At 39.0% G+C, this 22,804-nt stretch overlaps 1 protein-coding gene across 3 annotated transcripts in view; it reads left to right on the plus strand.

The window, feature by feature from the left end:
* Nucleotides 1-22,804, plus strand: part of CCDC160 (coiled-coil domain containing 160) — a 190,206-nt gene that overhangs the window by 161,552 nt on the left and 5,850 nt on the right. The window contains exons 1-2 of one of the 3 annotated variants that reach the window (XM_044080013.1): nt 10,368-10,463; nt 22,072-22,179. The exons of 1 other annotated variant lie outside the window; for it this stretch is intronic. The gene's annotated coding sequence lies outside the window, so the exon portion shown is untranslated. Of the gene's footprint in view, nt 1-10,367; nt 10,464-22,071; nt 22,180-22,804 lie in introns of those variants that run through there. One more of the 3 variants, XM_044080012.1, reaches the window with a different exon arrangement.

The following is a 22,804-nucleotide window of genomic DNA, read 5'->3' on the forward strand; positions in this document are numbered from 1 at the left end:
GTTACCCTTGTTGTTTTGAGACAACTTACTGTTGGCATTTTGTCATTCCTACTTACTCCCTCTCCCACCGTTTGTTCCCCTCCTTGCCTCCATGGACATCTGTATGCTACATGGCCCCACTGGTTTCATTTAAAAATTGAACCCTTGGTCCTGTATGTGTACCTGGACAAATGGCTTTCCCTGCTACTGGCAGACTTTGTTGGGGCAGTCTGTGCTGCCCACCATGGGTTCCCTTTGACCCATGAGTAGCACTGGGTGTCCCTTTCCTGTGCAGTGATGCCCTGCTTGCTAGGTATAGGTCGCCCTTCTTCCCCAACTCGTCTGCAGTATTGTATTGTCTATCAGCTAACCAGATTCTCATGTCCTCAGGCAGAGTCCTAAGGACCTGTTTCCTCACCAAAAGGTCTGCCAGCCCTTCAAAAGTGAAGACCTGACATCCACTCACCCACCTATGAAAATAAGTGCGTAGTTCAGCAGTATATTCACACATACTTTCATCTGCCTTGGGTCTATGCTCACAAAACCTTTTTCATTAAGCTTCAGGTGTTAACTTAAAGCATTTTAACAAACACATTTTGAATGTGTTATAATTTAAACAGTCTGTATCAGACAGTTTAGAAATTGCAGTTACAGCTTTACCATGGAGCAAGGGGGTCAGGAACTATACCCAGAGCCCTTGGTCAACATTATACTGTTTACATACCCTCTCAAATATGTGAATGAAACTATCAAAGGTATCTCCCTCTGTAAATTGTTGAAAAAAATGTACTGATCTTTGTTGCTTCTAAGGTTCAGTTACTCCCTTCTCCTTTACCTCCATGACTCTGGTAAAGAGTCAGCATCTCCTTTTCATGTTGCCTCTGCTTCTCATTTTCCTCAGCCTGCAGAAGTTGCAGTTTCTCATTTTCCTCAGTCTCTGTGATGCTTCTCTTTCCAAACAGTTGGCCTCCAACTCAAGTCTCTTTAACTCCAGATGGATTTTTAAATCCTCTGTGGAAAGGTTTAGCTGTCTATTTTCTGAGAGTTGTACATCTCCATGGTCAGTCTGATTGTCCTCCTGAGTGCTATTTTGTTATGCAGCTGTGACTAAAGTTGCAATCATGTCTACTTTAGTCAGGTTGGCATGCACCAGTTATTTAGCCTGGCACATCTCAGCCAACTGGCTAGTTGTCCACTTGCCATACTCCTCTGCTGACATGCTTGCCTGCTATCCCTGACTAACTAAGCTAACCAAAAAAATAAAACAATTGTGATATGAACTCTGAATGTTGACTGTGTGGCTGATTGAGAGTACAAACACATTCAATGACCACTGTACACTGGCTACAGGAATTCAGTATCCACACCACTACAAGCCAATTAATATGTGACGTGGCTATCTCACCACTATCACCCAATTAATATGTGATGTGGGTATACCATTACTGTCACCAATTAATATGTGACACCCCTGCACTAGCCCAGTCATCAAAGAGCTGCAATCCTCACCACTAGTACCAGTGAGGGACTTTGGAGGATGACAGGTACACACACAGTAAATTGCAATTTTCCTTAAGAGCACACACAGATCACAGTCAGTCTGGCACTGTTTTTTGCCTCTTTCTCCAGATTCCCAATAAGACTCCCCACTGGCACAGCTATAGGATTAAGATCTCAGCTGAGTGGTCAAACCAAAACCTCCAACACCCTATCTGTCCAACCAATGCTTCATGTCCCTGCCCACGTAGCTGACACACACACACACACACACACACACACACACACACACACACACACACACACACACACACACACACACACACACACACACACTTTGAGATTTGATTTATTTACCAACACACAGGCACTCCTGGGAAGGGCTGGCACAGGTTTACTAGCTATCCCCCCTTTTACCCAGACTGTAAGATGGTAGTCACTGCCACCAACCACTATTTATCAGCTACACTAAGGCCATTACAAAGGGTGACCGATCCTCCTGTGTAATGTTACTATTATCCAAATGGTTAGTGTGACCAAGACTAAGGCTATTTAGGAGTGGCCTGTACAGTGTCACCAAATACATATGTAGGTACGTTAAGAGCTTAAATATGTCCCACAAATATCATCCACAAAGATAGTTTTAAATATATTTAATAATAAAAACAAGACAATACTCAATATAGAAACTGCAGAGTTTAGAATCACAGAAAATATTTTAAAACGACATTGCAGTACAGTCTCAAATAAATACAGAAAACATCTAAACTAATCTTTAGTATGTTCCTCTCTATATCTAAGAGCTATCACTGTACCCTAGTTACTTACTACTAGCAAGGTAAATGCAAACGATGATGAATGGATGTTTCTAGGTCCAAAACAAGATACAAAATGCACAGTCCTTTTCTGAGACAGTTCTTAAATTAGTATTAAACATTACTGCTGGGTCAACTTGGATGACATTACTCTTTGTCACCTGCCTTCAGTTCCTATGCCATCAAAAATTAACATCTCTGTGTCAAAAATACATATCTCTCAGATGTTTGCCCATAACTGGAAGTTGTAAGATAAACACTTTAAAACCTAGTATTTATTTTTGTTTCAAGATAATAGAAAAACCTCTAGCTGTAGGCATTGTGTCTGTTTCACTGAAACTGAGTGATAATCGTAAAACAATTTTCTTAAAGTTTTGCAAGTTAACTGTATGAGATAACAATCATAAAACAATTTCCACTTATTTTCTTAAAGTTTTGCAAGTTAACTCCATATGGTCCAGCTTTTTCTATTAAAACATACATTTGCACAGGTATATAGTTTATATACATTTTTGTTCTTTGCCAGTAGGGTACACTGTGGTTACATTCTTGAAGCTCAGTACATAACATACTGTTCTGTATAAATCATAGCAATATTCACAAATGACATAGAATTATCTACAAAATTCCAGCTAGCTGGGCTGGCAGCATCGCAACCCTTACCAGTCCTCCTGTGTGGTACCTCACCTTCACTTTGTACAGAGTCAGCTGGCACTGAAACCATAGTAACCACACTACCCTGATCAACTGTGTCACCCTCAACCTGTCCACTGTTTGAGGGCTCAGTGGAATGTGTAAGCGTAGGCATATTGAATGCGTCTGAAGGAAATCTAGGGGATGTGAGTCACAACCTCAGAGTCAGACTGAACCTCTGCAACTGCAACTGTGCCTCTGTTTGACCATCATCAGAGCCTAGCACTATGCAAACATTAGGTGGTAGGTGTCCTCCACTTCCACTGTCAGGATTGCCTGTGATAAATAACCAACAGAGGAATGAAATTACTGTTCCCTGAAATATCAACCCAAAATATCTGAACAAAAAGTAACATTGGTCACACAATTGCAGATGGTTCAGCGATACAGACACTCATTACACCTTCCTTACACATACATATATATATCTGAATAATATTTAGTAATAAAAGAAACATTTGCTTACCATGTGGAGATGTCTGAACACGTTGCAGGGAGGATGACCCTTGAAGAAATGAAGCAATGAAAGGATGACTATTAAGCATCACAATGGGAATAACACAGAAGACAGTGAATAAGCAGTTGGCTATATGCCCTGTAAGAAGTAGTGCTAACTGAAACTTGTCTGCACCATCCACAAAACAACACAGACAGAAAGATATAAAATAACCAAGGCCAGTGAAAGGGACCCAAACTTTAATATAAAATGTACAAAACCCAATACAAGTTCCACCGCCTCAGCTAACAAGGCCTTTCAAGAGTCAAAAAGCATAACACCAGCAAATAAATACATCACTACATTAAAAAATCCACAAATAAAAATAATTCAATTAAACAATTAAATAAGAAAAACAAGTAAAGTAAAGGAATTCAGTTCAAGAACCCTATACTTCATAAAAACACTCTCCAGTTGCATTCTAAACTTTGGCCATTAGGGGTCAGAGGACCATATTTCAAAATAAATAATCTCTCTTTAAAAAGTAGCTTCTGTTTTAAATCACTGTCCATAAAAAAAATATTTTTCTAATATGGTACCTTGAAGGAGTTTTTCTTTCCCATTATGGCACAAAGAAAATTGCATGGCAACTGAATTTTCCACCCTTTGATTTCTTATATCCCTCAAATGTTCTAAAAATCTGCTTCTAAATACTCTTTTTGTTTCTCCCATGTAAAAAAGATGACATAAGCACTTCAGAGCATATGCTAACCCTTCTGTACCATAACTATACAACTCCTTAGGCGTATGAATCACATCATTAATTCTGTCAAAAAACTGAACCACATGTGTACAACCAGAACAATGCTTACAGGGAATGGTACCAACTTCTCTCACACCCATGTTCCTATATAGAACCAGTGTGGTATCAGCATATTCTTCACATTTTGGCCCCTCTTATAAGAAAAACATAATTTATCAGGAAGCAACCCAACTAAACTCTTGCCTTTAAATAAAAAATCCCAATAATATTTCACAATATTAGAAAAAAATATCAGCAAATATAGTATACTCTAACAAAATACATAGTTTTATTTTCATTATTTCCAGGTCCACCTCTTATGTTACTATACCATTTATTATTTCTAGACACATGTCTGTCATCCTTGGTTAGCTGATCAGTGGATGCTTTATAATATGCCTCTTGAATACAAGAGCTATCATAGCCCTGTTATTTAAATTGATCACAAGTCTTTTTAATTACCTTTTTTTCATTACAAAGTCTCCCTGGAGGTGGCAACAGGTTCTTGTGCACCTTAGGTAAACAGTAAAAGTTCATCAGGGTACATCCATTAAAAGAAATTTTTTTTTTAACATCCACTTTAGATGGATAACTCAGTCAATAACCCCTGTGTATTAGCTCAGTAAAACTAGCCTTTGCTTGATTATATTCAGACACATTTACAACCTTATATATGTCAGTATCATTCAGATGTTCATAACACATTTTTTCATACTGTAAGTAATGCATCACCACACTCGTATTCCCCGTGTTTGATGGCTTAATTACAGACTCATGCTGTTGGCTTAAGCTTTGTCTGAGCCATCCCCACATTGTCTTACCCTCTTCTTTAACTATGAGTTATCAATAGGTACAGATATAAAACATGTATCACAAGGAGTAGCAGCCAAATTATATTTTAGTCTACAAGACAGTATAATGTTGCCATATGTAAGCCTACCTGGAATTTGGGCTTGAGACATATTTGCCTCCCAGCCACATCAGCACCAACATCAGTCACATTGTGTAAAGGCTACCCTGAGCTGTTGGGATCTCTGACAGTGGACAATGATTCCTTGTTTGTTATCAGTGGTGACTTGGTAATAGGACCAGCCCCCATAACCAGCTGTACTCAGGCAACTGCATCATCCCTCCTCCATGCCGATGAAATCAAGTCAGTGGTCTGATGGTACACCTGATCAAAACTGCAGCCACAACCACCAATGGCGTTAACATCAGTGACTACCTGGTTCCAAATGTCCTTTCTGGCAGTCATATCTCCCAGGCCTCTCTGAAGTAGGAAGCCTCAGAGCCTGGATGATGACTTCATTCTCAGCCTCACTAAAAGTTTTTTTTTTTGTGGATTTCCTAGCTTGGATGCCATAATTTTATGTGATATAAAACAGAGAAGGACAAAACCCATTAATAGCACATAAGAAGTGTATGTTTTCCAAAAATAATCAGGTTGTAAAAATATAAAAAAATAGCCTCTTGAGCATTTCAAGCTAATCTAAAACACCAAGCAGCAGCAGTAGGAGTAAGAAATACTTATAAATTAAATAGCAAACAATAGTAACAAAAAATCTTGTTGCAATCAAAATGTCTTCACATTTTCAAGTTCTTCATACCAATTTATTATTTAGCAACAAGAAGATTTGTTATTTTGGTATGAAGAACTTGAAAAAGTGAAGAAATTTTGGTTGCAACAAGATTTTTTTGTTTTTTTTACTACGTCTGACATCCCCACTCTGGTCCAGTAATCAAGGAACCTGAATCCTCACCACTGACACTGGAGAGGAATGTTCACTTGAATACAAATTGATACACTCAATATATCCAGATGCAGACCTCTCTGCATCAAGCACAATTTCCCTTAAGAGCATACAATGAACACAGTCAGCCTGGGGTCTTGATTTCTTTATATCTGTCTCCCTCCAGGACCCAATAAGGCTTCCCAGTAGCACAGCTGTAGGGTTAAGTCCTCAACTGAGTGTCCAAGCCAAGTCTTCTAGCACCGTCTGTGTGAAACCAGCACTTCATTTCCCTGCTGCAAGTAGCTGGCACACACACACACACACACACACACACACACACACACACACACACACACACACACACACACACACACACACACACCTACCTGAGAAAGGCTGGCACAGATTTACCTACTGTGCCCCCTTCTGCCCAAGCTATAAGGTAGTTATCACTGCCACCAGACACTACAAAGCCAGCTACCTAAGGCTGTTGCAAGGGTACCCAATTATACTGAGTGAAATTAATACCAATGGTAATGTTGACCAAATAGCTGGGCTTTAGGAGTGGCCATAGTGTCACCAATATATACAAGTACTCTCAAAGGTTAAAATATACTCTAAAAGACAAGCCACAATGAAACGTTTAAGTATGCTTAATAATAAATAATAAAAGAACATGAAACACTAGAGTTTCAGTCACAGAAAATATTAAAAATACAGCTGGAAAGATTTGCAAAGTTACAGAAAAACAATACTTAACTATTCTCACTATATTTTCTTGACTGATCTAGAGAATTACTGTTCCTACCTAACAGAGCAAGGCAAGATGAAGTAGGTGATGGATCCTCCAGGTTCCAAGAAACGGACTGCTCTGAGACTTCTTTCTTGTCAAAGTGTGCTGCAGCTGAATTGTGGTTAACCTCTTCTCTTCCAGTATTCTCTGTTAAAACATATACATTTAATTCAGTTGCAGTAATACATGTATATTTCTTTTCTGTGCAGCAGGGCACACTGTTGATACATTTTTAACACAAGCAACTTTACAAATCCATTTTTAAAACAAGCATCTGTACAAATCAAGTAACAAAAAAAACGTAGTAGGCTATCCACTTAAATAAAAGAAGTATTTATTAGCGCTTTCGTTTGACAAAATGTTCAAACTTGAAGTTTGAACATTTTGTCAAACGAAAGCGCTAATAAATACTTCTTTTATTTAAGTGGATAGCCTACTACATTTTTTGTTACTTAGTTTGTTTTTTCTTCGTTTTTACATCACATCTGTACAAATCACTTTGATATTCAAGTAAGATATAATTCTTTACTAAATTCCTGCTAGCTGTGCTGGCATATGTTACACATCCACTGACCTACTTCTCCTGGCATAGCTGTCAGTACCTCACATCGTCCCACTGCTGTTTGGCATTTAATGTACAAATATTTTTTACTACTACTGTTTGATGTTGTAGCTTAGCTCAAATATCTCAAATGGCTATTATTTCATTTTTTATAGTTGTTTTTACTTGAATAGTTGGACCCTGTCCACTTTCTGATGGTTTAAGCTAACTTAACTTCAGGGTGATCACAATGCTTCATTTCTAAAAAAAAATACTCCGGTTGTGTATCCATTGTTAACATAAATCACTTGAAACACACTTCTCATTTAGGACAATAGAATGGTAGGTCCACCCCCCACTCCCAACACAAACAGAAAGGTTTTTACAAACCCAGGAATAGCACATAAGTAAGGTTTTATGTTTTCCAAAGAATAATCAGAGGCTGTGTACCCATTGTCAACATAAAGTACTTGAAACACACTTCTCATTTAGGACAACTGAATGGTAGGTTGCACCCCCCACCCTCCAACACAAATGTAAAGGTCTGGACAAACCCCCATTGTGCCAACATTCCTATACTCAAGACTGCAGTTATATCATTGATGAGGACAGTTATCATTGCTAAATAGTCAGGAATGCCAGTCACTTTTCACTGTGCCCATCACTGCTGTGGAAGTTGCCCTGGGGCATCTAAGAAACCTAACACCACTGTCAACCACAAGTATAACCCTTTGCATTGGATGAAAAACATAATTACAGTTCTGTCCAATCCCAGGGGAAATTGCAAAATTAAATGGTAAGAACATACTTGTGCTATAAACATAACCTATCTCACAAATGTAAAGCCCTTCAAAATCTGCCTTTGCCAACCAACAATAAAGTATAAAAACTGTATACAGATCAACCTTCATTTTTTACTGACTATATAAATACATTTCTAAAAGGTTACAATCTAAATGTCCTTGAATAATAGAAACATACCTTAGAAAAATAAGTGCTTCTCTGCAGAGAAATTTCCTTCAAAGAAATATAAATCTTCTGTTTTGTCTGAAAACAAGTCTCCACACCTTTGAGTTCGATGGCTACATAGTTTTCATAGCATAGATTCAGCCCTCTGAGAGCTCTGAAGATACAGATGAGGTATGAACCTGTTAGAATTGATAAATACCAAACTTTTGACTTCCTGTAGCAGATGTAAACATAGTGTAGCCCCTACACCATTGTTGGGTGGTAATTGCGTGCAACTGTGAATAATTACTATGATTGAAGGAAAACACAACAGCAGTGCACACACACCTACAAAGCACAAACAGGCTTAGCAGCATTGCGAGAAGGTCAGCAACATGAATGGTAATGACTGCAGAAATTCCACCTGTTAATTTGACTGCCTCTGTGGCAAAAGGTGTGAATGCATTTAGAGGACATAGGTAAAGAGGGTTGGAGTCTCACAGTAGTTATTTTTACTGTGCAAGAGTTATAATGAGTATTTACACAAGTAATGTATGATCACTGTTGCCTTTTATATTTGTGTGTTGACTACATATGCACAAACAGGGTTCACTATTTAAGGAAAAAGTTTAAAAATTTAGTTTTCTTCACCTTCCTTTGCGCAAACAGGCTCAGTGGCAATGTGTGGCTTTCAGCACTCTGCACAGTACTTAGTGTGCAAAATACACCTGCTGCCTAGCTTTCTCTGTAGCACCAGGTATAAGCGCAGTGAGTTCATAGTCAGAAGACAGGTGAGCCAGGGTTCAAGTCCAGCACACTCCACTTTTTAGTAAGGGTGTTCCACTGTAATTATTTCATAAACCTTTGATTAAAAAAGTAATACAGCATACCAATTGCTATGTGTAGCAGGCTAATTGACAGAAAAGTATCATTACTGCTTGCATGCACATACTTTTGCAGGTATCGTGTTTTATTTGTGTAACTGGTTTAGTATGACAGTGATGATTATGTAATAAAAATGCAGTTGATTATCTCTGATGGACAAAATAGCTTACTGAAAATCTACAACCCTTCCATAACCGAAGGGTAGTTGTAAAACAGAATGCATTGTGAGGTATGTATCATAACTCCAAACTCTATTACTAAAGTCATGCAAGTCTGTCCATTTCCAGTATATTGTCAGACATTAGTCCTGAATCACACCTGAGAATGCATAAGCCAGGAACTTTTAATACCGTGTACATGCAGGCTTAATTGAAGCATAACACCAGTCACTCTTTAAGCTGTATGTCTGTAATGACCGTGGTTGAAAAAAAATTCTGTGGCAATGAGGAATAATCACCTATGTGGAAATGTATGCATTCTTTTGTACATAGGTTTGACTCCCGCATTATACAAATTACTTTTACAGTGTGTAAGTTCCCTAGAATACCTGCCAAGTTATCCCATTGATCTGTTGAAAGTCATGACTTAAAAGCCAAGTCATTTAGTATTTTGTTGTTGACCATTGGACAAAGTGTGACAAGGCACAGCTTCACACATGCCAAAAATCAATGCCAAGTTTCACATCATCTTTGTTTGTCAGTATTTCTCTTTGCTTACTATCGTGCAAATGTGGTTGGCATGGTTGTGCATGTTTACGCACTGGTCGTAAAACACAGTATCACAATTTGGTGAGAAACCATTGCCACTGATGTTGGAGGAGCTTTGCAGTCATGGCAGGCAATGGAAAGGATGGTGCTGAATTCAGGGCACAGAGGTGGGGTGTGGGGGAGTTAAAAATCTTTGTTGTACTCTTTGTGAACTGCTAAAGCCAGAGGCTGCTGCAGGGAGACTATACCGGGTCTCAGTACAAGGCTGAGACTTGGGACTGCCTAGCCAAGGCAGTCTCTAGTGTAACTAGCATACCACACAATGGGGAGCAGTGTAGGCACCACTACAGTGACCTTAAGAGATGCATGCAGGTACAACTTGACCAGTGCTGAATGAGTATCAGACTGCTAACACCCCTAAGTTATGTAAATGTACAGGTCAAGCAACTTTAAATGATTTGCAGTAGTGTAGATAGCCAAGACTGGTATGCATAATGCTTTCATGTCTCTTTTTCTCTCATTCTTTATTTTATAGCTGCAGAGGAAATCACAGCGAACAAGGAGGTACACGCTGAGAGACTGGCATGCTGAGAGAGTCAAGTGGTATGTCTGCTCACAACTGACCCTGATTGTAGTAAGTACTGTATTTCCATATATCAGTATTAACTTCAACATGCATATCTTAACTGTAACACCAAGCATGCCTGCTTTCTTTTGTAGCTCTTGGTAATTGTATCAGGCAAGTATAATAATGTATTCAGATTGCATGGGTTCAGTTCCCACAAGTAACCTATAGGTTCACATTTGACAAATATGAATTTTAAAATTGAAATGCAGCAATATTGGCTTTAATGCCATGTTGTTAAGTTAATCTGTGGTATCTTTAAAAGCATATATGGAATATATGCATATTTCAAGGATTACTTGTAACAATTCAGTCATTTTTTATTGTGAAAGCTCTATAGCTAGTGTAATAATAAAAAGATACTTATTGTAATAAAGCATCAATGTGGCATATCATGGTACTAGTCATCTCTTTTCTTTTTTGTCTCACCTCACTCCTTATTTCTCTTTTTTGGGGGGTGGGGTTACCTGGAATCACACTTTTCTGATGTCTTAACCTCCTGCTAACAAACCAAATGCATTTTAACACAGGGAAGTGGGCTAACTGCTGCAACTCAGCCTGCCAACCCTACACTGGCTGCTTCACCAATACCCAGCACCTCTGGGATGCAACCTGGCAGTACTGCCTTTACAACCCCTGCCCTACCTGGTCCGTCCTCATTAGGTGGCATTGCCCCAGCTGGTGCATTGGTACCTTCAGGGAGTACAGGTGGAGGCAGCGATTATGTCACCCACCAGGAGCTGCCAGGGATGGTGCACAATCTAGTACAGTCTAGCCTCGGTGCCCACATCAGCTGACTAGAGAAGTTGCTCATTAAAATAGAAACGAGACTCCTGTGTCAAGCAGTTTCACAGACAACTGAGGAAGGGGACAATAATGATGGTTCTAAAAGTGAGGACTAGATTGTCACTTTTCCCAAGCTTGATGGGCATGCACCTCCAATGTCCCCTACCTATCCCCAATCATACTGCCCCCCCCCAATCTTTTTTTCCATCATCATCCCTGTGTCTGTCTTGTATATCCTTTTTGTCTGCACCTTCTTTCTCACCTACCCTACCTACCTGACCCTCACATTTCTAGGTCTCTTCCCCAACATTACTCTCTTTTTGAAGTCCAAAAAATATGAGTACCTATCCAAAAAAATAAAATGTCCAATGCATTACTCTCCACTTTGCATATGTGTCTTAGCGACACATTGATTTGGTCCAATTGGCTATACAACATAATTGCAGTGCTGTCACCCGTCCATGTTGTGGTGACAGTCCAAATTCATCGCATTTTGTCTACATGTGCACATTACTGTGTTGAAGAAGTGAATATCTGTGGTTCTTTCCTAATTTCCTCCTGTAAATTCCTATATTGCTTCCCATTTGATCTTCCCTCTGCTTGCCACCCCATTTCATCACTTTTCTATCGACCCCATTTTATAGGTTCATGGATGTTTACTAGGCTAATGACCACAAGGGCCTTTTTAAGCTGCCTAGCCATGCATCCCAAATCTCTGACAAGTTCTGGTACCCTTGATAACTTTAAGCAGGGGCTTGGGAGATGAAATAAGTATAAGCAAGAACCTGGGAGATGTATCATTTACAGGTTGCCTGTGTCCATTAGAGACATACAGTGGATATAAAAAGTTTACATACCCCTGTTAAAATGCCAGGTTTTGTGATATAAAAAAATGAGACCAAAACAAATCATTTCAAAATGTTTCCCACCTTTAATGTGACCTATAACCTGTACAATTTAATTGAAAAACAAACAAATCTGTTAGGGGAAAAAATATAAAAAATAAAAAAACGTACAATAAGCTGGTTGCATAAGTGTGCACACCTTTAAACTAATGCTTTCTTGAAGCACCTTTTCATTTAATTACAACATTCAGTCTTCTTGGGTAGGAGTCTATCAGCATGGCACATCTTGACTTGGCAATATTTGCCTACTGTTCCTTGCAAAAACACTCCAAATCTGTCAGATTGCGAGAGCATCTCTTGTACACAGCCCTCTTCAGGTCACCTCACAGATTTTCTATTGGATTTAGGTCTGGGCTGTGGCTGAGCTATTCCTCTTCATCTTCAGCTTTTTAGCAGACGCCTGAAGGTTTTGGGCCAAAAGTGACTGGTATTTGGAACTGTTCATACTTCCCTCCACCTTGACTAAAGCCCCAGTTCCAGATGAAGAAACACAACCCCAAAACATCATACTGCTACCACCATGCTTCACCGTGAGAATAGTGTTCTTTTAATGTGAAGTGTTGCTTTTGCGCCAAACGTACCTTTTGGAATTGTGGGCAAAAAGTTCAACCTTGATTTAATCAGACCATAACAGATTTTTCCCACATGCTTTTGGAAGACTTGATGTATTGTTTTGCAAATTTTAGCTCTGCCTGGATGTTTTAATGTGTAAGAAAAGGCTTACGTCTTGCAACCCTACCCCATAGTCCAGACATATGGAGAATACGGGAGATTGTTGTTACATGTAGTACACAACCAATACTTGCTGGAAATTCCTGCAGCTCCTTCAGTGTTGCTGTAGGTCTCTTGGCAGCCTCCCTGATCAGTTTTTGTCTTGTCTTCTCATCAATTTTGGAGGGACGTCCAGTTCTTTGTAACGTCACTGTTGTCCCATATTTTCTCCACTTTTTGATTACCGTCTTCACTGTGTTCCATGGTATATCCAATGCTGTGGAAATTTTTTTGTACCCTTCTCCTGACTGATACCTTTCAACAATGAGATCCCTTTGATTTTTTGTAAGCTGTCTGCAAACCATGGCTTTTGCTGTAGCAGGCAACTGAGTAAATGTTAGGAAAATCCTACTTGAACAGCTGAACTTTATTTGAGGTTAATCAGAGTCACTTTAATTGATGGCAGGTGTGTACCAAAGAAGAACGAATGCTGTAATTAAATCAAAAGGTGCTTCAAAAAGTATTAGTTTAAGGGTATGCACACTTATATAACCAGCTTATTGTATGTTTTTTTTTATTTTTTATATTTTCCTCCTAACAGATTTATTTGTTTTTTCAATTGAATTGTACAGATTATAGGTCACATTAAAGGTGGGAAAAGTTTTGAAATGATTTATTGTGGTCTCATTTTTTATATATCACAAAAACCTGACATTTTAACAGGGGTGTGTAAACTTTTATATCCACTGTTTATGCCAAGCCAGGGATGAATTTCCTGTTCCCCATCCAGTTGTCCAAGTTACACTTGACTTGGGTTAGGGAGGAACTCTGCTTCACGTGGATGGGGAGCCTGTCCCAAAGACAGAGTAGTCTCTGAGATACATATCTATCTCTCCAGCAGGTCCTGTTTATATCAAAGGCAAGATTTAAGTTTATGGAATGGGTAATTCTGGTGCTGTTTGTTTTGTTGATATGCAGGAGTCCATCAGAGTGTGGTCTGACAATGCCCTGTACTTCAGGCATAGATCTCCCCTCAACAGCCTGTATGAGACAGAATACAGGGATAGGGCCTTCACATATTTAATCTGGTCAAAAAATAAAGTCACACACAACACAAATGGCCCATAAAAAAGCCTTCACTTTTTGTCCTCTGCATCTGCATGGAGTTTTGTAATGTGCATCACTGCTGAGTGGTGGTGAATTGCTGTTGCTGTCCTGTGGCAGAACCTGGTAAGGTTTTGCCATTGGCCACAGTAGTCCAGTTATTGTGAAACATGCTGCAGGATACAGAGTTAAAAGAGTGTAAAGGTACTGCTTTGAAACAGTTACTCTGATGGTTCTTTAGACAGCTGGATGCAACAAAGTGCAAGTTCCTGTGTGGAGTGTTGGCATAAATCATTTGACTGAAGAGTTTTTTTTTTTTTTTTTGGCACATATCATCAAGGATTCAATTCCAGATGCATCTCACATCATTTCTTAGATGTTATTTGTCTGTGATATTTATAATCACCCCCATCTTAACATTTGCTACAGTTATGAGTTCTCCTGGAGATATATTGAATACTGACCAAAAAAGAATGTTTGAAGAGACATCGAACCCCACAGTATAAGCTATATCTAACCTTGATCTGCTTGTCATAAGCCTGTTGTCCCTCTCCTTACCCTTCTTCACCCCTTTATCAGTCACTTCATGATACAGGTTAATATTGAAAACACACCAAAAACATGTCCATGAATATTCCATTACACCAAACATTATTATGTGCATGTCCATCTCTCCTTGTATTCACCCCTTCAGTCCCACACCTCTTTACATGTATTTATTAGGCTGATGTATGTAAAGGTCATCTCATGGTTTCTGCATTTTGTTACAACTCTGCTGATGGATAATACCAATGTACACAGATGGGAGTTTTTGGTCACTAGATCGCAATAACTGACTGGGAACATAGGTGTGTAGAATGTTTTTTAATGCTGGACAGACAGATGGATGCTGGATAATTTTATAGGTGGTAAGAAGTTGTGTATGTGTTAGTTAATGAGGCAGTTCTAAGCAATTTAGGCTTTTTAGTGCAATACAGTGGTGGGTTCTGAAAGGGTATTTGATGAAAATTTAGCAACTTTGTTACATCATTGTTCAAATTTTAATTGTTGTGAAGTCGGGGGGTTAGCAAGGATGGAAGCACTGTAAAGAAGTGTGAGGAGGAGATAAATAGTGGCAAGTGTAGTTTTAGTTGAATCAGTGTGGAAATTTTTGGCTGTGTAAAGCATCCCTAGTTTTTGATGAGTTTTTCTTATGTAGTTTTGTATATGCAGGACGAATGTAAACTTATCATACACTATCACACCTAATAATGTGTTATGAGAGGTGACTTTAATGCTTGTATTATCAACAGGGAGGACTTCAAATTTTGTTTTTTCATGAATGAGGGATTCGGGGAAATAAAGTAGTAATTTGGTCTTTTTTGGGTTGAGCATAAGTTGTGAGTTACAAAGCCATGTTTCAGTGGCTGTTAAAGCTTCCTGTGCAATTTTTTGTACTGTGTTGTTAGATGTAGAAATGAGAGTGGAATCATCTGCTTATTGTAGTAGGGTGACCTGTTGTATTGATCTATAAAAGGTGCTGGTGAAAATGTTAAAGAGGAGGAGACCAAGGATAGAGCCTTGTGGTACCCTGGTGGTAAGAGTGGAGTGCCATTTTACTGACTGATATCTATTGGACAGATAGCTTTTGAACCACGGAAGGGTGAGCTGTGAGAAGTAGAATTTTCTGTGAGAAACAGTGTCAAAGGCTTTATATGAATCTAGAAATAAGGAAGAAACTGGGCTGCCATTATCTCTAGCTTTATTGACCATATCTGTATAAGTTATAAGGGGAGTGCCAGTACTACGGGAAGGGTGGAAAAATGTTGTGTAGGGGATAGGAGTTCTTCCTGCAGGAGATAGTCTAACAATTGTTTTTGAATAAATTTTTCAAGTATTTTGGTATTGCAAGATAAGCTTGCTATAGGTCTAAAGTTATTAATGTCTGTTGAATTTCCTCCTTTGTGGAGAGGGATAATGTCTGACTTTACAGAGAGAGGGAATGTGGGATTCCTGGACTGACATATTTATAAGGATTAAGACAGGATAGACAATGCTATTGGCTAATATTTTTAATTACTCACTTGGAAGATCATCAGCAGAAGAAGAGCATGGTTTAAGTTTGTTTAAGAGTAGTTTTATATGGGATGTGGGAACAGGTTTGAAGGTGAAAGTGGATGTGGTGATATGTGACTGTTGGACAGGGGTGGGATTAGTTGTTCAGGAATATGTGGTTAGAAAGCAAAGCCGAGCTTTCCAAAGCTGAGAGTAGTGGCCTTCCCACCCTCAGGTCAAATTATAACTGAGACCAATCAGTTTATAGCCAGTAAAGCAATTAACAAAGATATTTGAATTAAAACAGTTTTTCTGCCATTTCCTGAGGCCAAATAACTGGCATATGCAGTGTAGTCTACCAGTTAAGACAAGGGGTACAGTAATCAACTTAGTAAAAGGTCCTTAGAGTGCACATATTATTTTACAGAGCTTTGCAGTCACAAGACAGGCATGGACTTGACTGATTAAAGTAAATATACAGCAAGGTTCTTCATGATAAATATGCTTACATTATGCAATCACAAAATTCTCAGTAAACTTGTAGGAGTAGGGCCTTGTGTTAGAGCTCCTGCAGTATCGAGGTCAGATGTAGTGACTGCAGGCTCTGAAATGAAAGAAAGAGAAAAACTATACTAAACTGTAATATTACATTGAGGCAACAAAGGTAGTACTTATTATATAAAAAAAGATGGACAAAGGACCACAGTAAGTCAGAGCAAGAGAATAAAGGGGAAGTATAAGAGTAGAGTGATGGTAAGAAGGTTTATGAATGTAAGCTCAAAGTAGTTTTAGCAGGAGGTATACTGAGGGAGAAGCTCAGTAATACAGTGTATATATACAGCAGTTTTGAACAAATTATCAAAATATGGCACTGCACTGATGAGTACAATATAAAACCATCACTTAGTAAACATTCATGGGTTTAACCAGTATGAGAAAACACTGTTTTTTATATATATATACCAGAACATCAGCAGCTCACATTACATACATATACGTTAAAGGGAAACATGTTCAGCATACATAAAGCTTAATCAATCTGAATGAAATTGATACAAATATAACAGACTACCAAAGTCTTTTCAGTGTTCTACACAGTCCTAGAACAAATAGAAATGTAATAACATATGACACATACCTGCTCTATGAATGAGATAGTGTTGTCTCCTCTTACACTCAGTCACTGATGGGATATTTAGCAGTACATTCTACTACAGTGACCATTCCAGTCTCAGGTCAGATTATAACTGAGATTAGTCAGTTTATAGCCAGTTCAGAGCAATTAACAAGAGATTTGAAGTAGGCTAAATAACTGGCTTATGCAGTATTGTATACTGATCAAGAAAAGGGGGACAGTAGCCAACTTAGTAAGTGGTCCTAAGAGTGCACGTTATTTCACAGAGACTTGCACTCACTGATCAGACAAGTTTACTCAATGACAAAATTCTCAGTAAACTTTTAGGAGTAGGGCCTTGTGTCAGAGCTCCTGCTCTGTCGAGGTCAGATGTAGTCACCACAGGCTGTTATGCAATGACAACATTATTTGTCAACTTGTAGGAGTAGGGCTTTTTTGCAGAGCTCCTACAGTATTGAGGTTAGATGTAGTGACCACAGGCTATTATGTGATGACAAAATTCTCAGTAAACTTGTAGGAGTAGAGCCTTTTGTCAGAGCTCCTACAATATCAAGGTCAGATTTAGTGACCGATGGCTATTATGTGATGACAAAATTCTCAGTAAACTTGTACATGTAGGGCCTTGATCAGAGCTTCTGCACTATGTAAGTCAGATGTAGTCACCACAGGCTATTATGCAATGACAAATTTCTCAGTAAACTTGTAGGAGTAGGGCCTTGTGGCAGAGCTCCAACAGTATCCAGGTCATATGTAGTGACCGCTGGCTATTATGCAATGACAATTTTCTCAGTAAACTTGTAGGAGTATGATCTTGGTGGTAGAGCTCCTGCAGTATTGAGGTCAGATGTAGTGACTGCAGACTATTATGCAATGACAAAATTCTCATTAAACTTGTTGAAGTAGGGCCTTGTGTCAGAGCTCCTGCTGTATCGAGGTCAGATGTAGTGAATGCAGCGTATTATGCAATGGCAAAATTCTCAGTAAACTTGTCAGAGTAGGGCCTTGTGACAGAGCTTCTATAGTATCAAGGTCAGACATAGTAACTGCATTCTCTTCCCTATGAAGGGAGATATTGACCAAGTGTAAGAGGAGACAACACAATAGAAAGGGGAATATCCGAAAGAGCTCTTGTCATTCCAAAAAGAATGCAGGGCTACCTAAGTTCTCCTTCCCATTTCTCCCCTCCCCACCCCTACCATCTGTTCAAACTAACGGTCTGTCTCTTTCCCTACAATTCAGATAACAAGTTCAAAAAAGCTACATATGGCAGTGAGAATCCATCCCTCCAAAGACAGAAATTTCTCCCTCAAAAAAAAAAAAAAAAATTTCCTCAGATTCATTCACAAGAGCTAGCTCAGTGGGTTATAGAACCCATTCCTGTTTCCAACAAGGAATACAATTTTACTCCAGCATTTTTCTTCTACACAAGAAATAAGACAAATGGAAACCAGTGCTAGATAGTTCAAAATTCATTACTAATAATCCCAAAGCGTAAAATGTTAATCCTTCAGTCTCTGGTTCTGCTTCTTCCATCCCAGTTCTCTTTTAGTAAATGTAGACCTCAAGGATGCATATCACCATATTCCAATTCAGAAAGACTTCAGGTACTACATGAGTTTTTGTGTCTAAGTTAAATTTTTAATTTACGTACTTGCTATGTAGACTTTCCACAGTTTCAAGAATATTTACAAAATGCCAATCTGCAGTGGTTTTCACAGTAATCCTGTTCAGAAAACTGGGTTTTACCCTTACTTGGATGATTGCCTCATCTTAACATATTCTGCTGAAGACACTCAGGCATCCCACCTTTTCACCATAATCCTGTTATGAAAACTGGGTTTCAAACTAAACTGGAGAAATCCTCTCTAATTTCATCTCAGAAGCTAACATTTCTGGGTATGCCTTTTGGACACCTCTCTCATTATGACTTATCTCCCTCTAGAGAAGTTTTTTTTTCTCAAGAACAAATTTTAGATCTGTCTCACCAGTCAGTTTTCATAGCAAGGGAGTGTGATGTCTGTGCCCTGGCACAGCAATCAAGGAGCCTCAATCCTCACCACTAACACCAGTGAGGGGCGTCCATATAGGAGGAAAGGATGACAAATTTACACAGTAAAGTGCAATTTCCCTAAAGAGCACACAGAGATCACAGTCAGTCTGGGGCTGGTCGCTCCCTTGCTCTCTAGGTTCCCAATAAGATTCCCCACTGGCACAGCTATAGGGTCTGGATCTCAGCCTAGTGGGTAAGCTAAAACCTCCAGCACCCTCTCTGCCCAACCAGTGCTTCGTGTCCCTTCCCAAGTAGCTGACACACACCCACAAACACACACTTTGAGAAGAGTTTATACAACCACACAGACACTACTGGATAAGGCTGGCACAGGCTCTCCAGCTGTGCCCCTTTTTTCCCATACTATACGGTATTATCAGCTGCCACCACCCACTAATATTTATCAGCTACTCAAAGGCCCTTAAAAGGGTGTCCAATTATTACTGTGCATTATTATTATCCAATTGGTAGTATAACTAAACAGTCAAGGCTTATTAGAGTGGCTTGGTACAGGATCACTGTATACATGCAATGCACTCTTAGAGCTTAACTTATCTCTACACAAAACAGCCACAGTTGAAAGGTTTTAAAATATTTAATAATCAATAATAAAAACACAAGACAGTACTTTTTTACTGCGCAGTGCTAGTCGAGAGTTCAGAGATCACAGAAAATACTTAAAATAATTCAGTAGTACAGTTCTGACATCACAGAAAAACACTTAGTCTAATCTTAATAGTTTCTAGCTATTTCTAAGAGAAGACACAAGTCTAAGATAAACTTACATATAGAGCAAGACAGTGCTAGTGCTGGATGGTCAAGACAAAAATGCTTAATGCTCTCTGATTCTCTCTGTTTCTAAAATCTTATTCCTGGTTCACATTACATCATTTTTCACACTTCCCAGGGTACGGGCTACATTCTTTAGTAAGCTCACACCTGGTCAGGAAGCAAAGCCATAAAGGACATTTATGCATACAAATTCTGGCCATTAACTCTGGCCTCAAAACAATAGCAGGAATTCCTTCACCTAGACAGGCTGGAGCCAACTTTAAAGATCAGAGACAGACATAAAATGCTTGACTTAGCTTCCTTACAGCAGAGTGCACTGTTACATTTTTGCAGTTCCACATGTAACACTATTTTTACCATTTAAGACAACAAGCCTGTGGTTTACATTAATATTTAAAGATGACAGGATTGTCTCCAAAATTCTATCTGGCTAGGCTGGCAACCTTCACCTATCTTCACTCAATCTTCACAGGGAGTTTCTCAGAATTTTAGGCTACATGGTATTATCTATTCCCATGGTCCCTTTAGCCAACCTTCATATAAAGAATATTCATTGTTTCCTCAAATCTGTTTGGACTCAGCACCAGCACCCTCTGCCTTTCATGTGCCCTTTCTGGGATTCATTAAGAAAGAACTGCTATGGTGTGCAAATCAGATTCAATTAAATCCTAGTCTCCTCCCATTTTCCCTCCCATTCCAAGTCAGTCTCTCAACAGATGCCCAAGACTTTGTCTGGTAAGCATTTTCCAAAAGGATTAAAGTTCAGGAAGTTTAGGATCTCCACATCAGAAGAAACCACACATCAACCTCAAAGAAATGAAGGCCGTGATAAAAGCATTAAAAGCATTGAGTCAGCTATAGACTACAGAACCACTTCTGGTGAATACAGTCAATATCACAGTCATAGTAGATAGATGGGGGGACTTAGTTTACCCCCTCCCAGACTAGCCATTATTGCCTTGGAGATGGCATCTCAGCACAGTCTCTCTTTCTCTCTCTCTCTCTCTTTACAGATGGCCTACTTCCTGTAAGGATGGAACGCTGTTACAAACTCCGTGAACACATCTGGGATATACCCTCCCATATGGATGTTAGATCCAGAAATCTTCCAAGAAATCGCCCACATGTTGGGAACTTCCCAAGTAGATCTGTTTGCCTTCATTCACAACAGACTGCTACTGAAGTTGTGTACCAGGACTCATTGCAAAAAGGCTTTGAAAACAGGTACTTTTTCATTCCTGTGAATGAACATTTTTTTATGCCTTACCCCCTTGTCTCTAATTATCAGTCATGATAAGGATCAAGAAGAACTTCAAGATTCTACGGGTAACCTCTTTGGCCCAGACAACATTGTATCTCCCTTTTAATGCACTTGGCCAGGAACAGTTACCAAAAACCTCTCATAGAATGGACCTTTTCACACAGGGCAAGAGATCTCTTATCCACCCAGATTTCTGTACCTGCATCTTACTGTTTGGATGATAGGTTTTTGATCCCATTTAGGCACCTTTTTACAGAGGGCATACAGCAGGTATTAAAGGAGGCTAGAAAACCTGTTACTAGAAAATCATATTTGGCTAAGTAGAAGATATTTTCTAGTTGATGACATAGCAGAGGCTAGGCCTTACCCCAGGCAGAGGTACTGATGGTTCTCCATTACCTGTGTGAATTGTCTAAATCTGGTCTGTCTTGCACTTCTGTCAAAGTACATCATTTGGCCATTTCAGTTTTTCTGCTATTAGATATTTCCCTTTCATTCTCTTTCCAGCTTATGCAATTTTTGACAGATGTTTTACATATTAATCCACCTAGGAAACAGGTGGCTCCATCATATGATCTTAATTTTGTACTAGAGAAACTAACATTGCCTCCATTTGAACCTGCAAAAATTTCCCTAAATTCCTTACCTGGAAGACTGTCTTCGTGATTGTTCTGCCTTGTGCTAGAAGAATATTCCAGTTGCAAGCTGTCATGTCTGTTCAGCCCTTTATAGTCTTTCACAATGATAGGGTGACATTTGGAACAAATCTCTTATCTATGCCAAAAGTAGTTTGAGTTTACTTTAACTGTCTATTAATTTTCCTGTTTTTCTTTCCCCAGCCTAAAAACAGAGGAGAATACAATCTGCATTTCTCGGATGTCTACAAATACTACCTGGATGGGCAAAATATTTCAGATTTTCAGATCAACATTTTATTTCTTTTGAAGGTAAGAAAAAAGGACAATCAGTTTTCAAGCAGACTATATCCAGATGGTTATCCTGGGCTATTCACTTCTGCTATTCCCACCATGAGAAAAGCCCCCCCCCCCCATCACACACACACACACACACACACACATACACACACACACACACACACACACACACACACACACACATTCAGAATGATAGGAAGCACTCTTCTAGAGCAATGTCTACTTCTGGGTTTTTTTGCTAAAGGGTGGACTGTAGAGCTATCTTTCTTAGATCTATTCTTTAGGGTCTTCTGGAATCTCCCCTTCTATTTAAGCTTTGGCTATCATCCACTATAGCTTTATACTACTGCAACATTGATCTTATGACAAACATTGTACAGTACTGCCTCCTAACCCTAAATGTATATTTGTATGTATGTATGTGTGTGTGTATATCTATATTTATATATTTATATATATATATTTGTCTGTCTATATATATATATATATATCTAGCTATATACATAGATGTAGAGATATGTATATGTATATATTTATATGTTGAACCTTCACCTTATTGAAAGGCAACCGAAAGCAACGCATCGATCAGCAGCCAAAACCATTATATTTTGCATGGGGAAAGCTCTCCAGCATCCCC

This window comes from Protopterus annectens, chromosome 8.part0 (genome assembly GCF_019279795.1).
Source record: "Protopterus annectens isolate FY-2018-M chromosome 8.part0, PAN1.0, whole genome shotgun sequence".
Taxonomy (NCBI): domain Eukaryota; kingdom Metazoa; phylum Chordata; order Ceratodontiformes; family Protopteridae; genus Protopterus; species Protopterus annectens.